The following is a 2,365-nucleotide window of genomic DNA, read 5'->3' as shown; positions in this document are numbered from 1 at the left end:
TCAGTAAACACCGGTATTTGGGGAGTTTTTTCACATTCTTCTCTGCAGATCCTCTCAAGCTCTCCAGAGATGTTCGATGGGGTTCAAGTTCGGGCTCTGGCTGGGCCACTCAAGGACATTCTGAGACTTGTCCCGAAGCCACTCCTGCGTTGTCTTTGTTGTGTGCTTAGGATCATTGTGCTGTTGGAAGGTGAAACGTCGCCCCAGTCTAGGCCCTGAATGCTCTGGAGCAGGTTTTCATCAAGGATCTCTCTGTACTTTGCTCCGTTCATCTTTGCCTCGATCCTGATTAGTCTCCCAGTCCCTGCTGCTGAAAAAAATCCCCACAGCATGATGCTGCCACCACCATGCTTCACCCTTGGGATGGTGCCAGGTTTCCTCCACACGTGACCCTTGCCATTCAGGCCAAAGAGAGTGTTTAGGTGCGTTTGGCAAACTTCAAGCCGGCTTTTACTGAGGAGTGACTTCCGTCTGGCCACTCTACCATAAAGGCCTGATTGGTGGAGTGCTGCACAGATGGTTGTCCTTCTGGAAGGTTCTCCCATCTCCACAGAGGAACTCTGTCAGAGTGACCATCGGGTTCTTGGTCACTTCCCTGACCAAGGCCCTTCTCCCCCGATTGCTCAGTTTGGCCGTGCGGCCAGCTCTAGGAAGAGCCTTGGTGGTGCCAAACGTCTTCCATTTACGATTGATGGAGGCCACTGTGTTCTTGCAATGCTGCAGAAATGTTTTGGTATCCTTCCCCAGATCTGTGCCTTGACACAATCCTGTCTCTGAGCTCTACGGACAATTCCTTCAACCTCATGGCTTGGTTTTTGCTCTGACATACACTGTCAACTGTGGGACCTTATATAGACAGGTGTGTGCCTTTCCAAATCATCTCAAATCAATTGAATTTACCACAGGTTGATGACAATCAAGTTGGAGAAACATCTCAAGGATGATAAATGGAAACAGGATGAAAATCATTTTTTGAATTTTAATACATTTTCAAAAAATTCTAAAAACCTGTTTTTGCTTTGTCATTATGGGGTATTGTGTGTAGATTGATGAAGATTTTTTTTTATTTAATCCATTTTAGAATAAGGCTGTAACGTAACAAAATGTGGAAAAAGTCAAGGGGTCTGAATACTTTCTGAATGCACTTAAGAGATAAAAGTAAGCTAGAAAGGCATATAATGGCATATTCTAATTTGTAAAAAAAAATATATATATTATGCTTGACAATCATCAAAATCACAAAGGTCATTGGTATAAATCACAGAATGAGTACAATATAAAATATCAGCAATGAAGTTAGGGTCCTCTGATTAATGTGCAGTGGCTCAAATCCTTTCCTAGCAAACTAGGAACATTCCCTGAACATTAGCTAATATTCCCCTTAAGTTCTAGTTAGGGTTTTAGGATGATAACAAAATAATTTTGTACAATATTTATTTTTAAATGAAATATCCTTGGAATGTTCTCCTAACATTCCCTAAAATGTTGTGCACAACATCTGTAAGAAACACCACAGAACATTCCCCAAACGTTCACATTAGGTTACCAGGTAATGTAATAACACAATGTAGCAGTAACGTTTTTTAGAACATACTGCTGCAACAAAATATGAGAGCAACGTTCTGGGAAATTTCTTGCAAAATGCAAATGTTTTATACAAACATTGTATAATCATCAGCACAATTGAACAGTTTTTGTGTTATGAGAACATTTGCCGCAACCTACCAAATGTTCTGGGAACTTTCACAAAATTAATTTTGGTTTGCTGGGTTGTTTGTATAATCACAAACATGCTTCAAATGATCATTGTGATATTCAATTTGAATCCCTATGTTGTTGTTTTGTCAGTGTGTTCTCCTGTTTGCAGTGATCAGGAACCAGTTGTTGTAATACAGTTGATGTGTTAACAGGGTTTTATGTGGTGAAATACATTTTACAGCCATAGTCTGCTCTGAAAGTAATGTGTTCATAAACCCTTAAACCCCTGGTTATGAAATAATGGACGGAATGAACGCATATTAAAACAATAAAGTTTTATACAGTAATTGTATAAATTGTTTATGCTATTCCATTCAAGCACATTGAAAGGATACCAAATTAGTCTATTTGCCTGCTGTATATCCCCGAATGTGAATACAGTAGTAGGCTAAACACTGTTGACAAGCCTAGGATTTCAGGTCTCAGAGTTAGTTTTCTCCCTTTTGTATGCGGTAGCCTAGCCAGATGGGGGATGCTATAACGAGTTTATTCTTTCATGCTGTGAGTGCAGCTGTGAATAATTTACAGGGGATGACGTTGCTATGAGAACACCAAAGAACCGAATATGAAACTGTGTCATCCTGACACTCTAGGAGTTGTATACGAA

The sequence above is a fragment of the Salmo salar genome, chromosome ssa11 (genome assembly GCF_905237065.1).
Source record: "Salmo salar chromosome ssa11, Ssal_v3.1, whole genome shotgun sequence".
Classification (NCBI taxonomy): domain Eukaryota; kingdom Metazoa; phylum Chordata; class Actinopteri; order Salmoniformes; family Salmonidae; genus Salmo; species Salmo salar.
The sequence above is the reverse complement of the archived record's forward strand: the minus strand, read 5'-3'. Positions refer to the sequence as shown.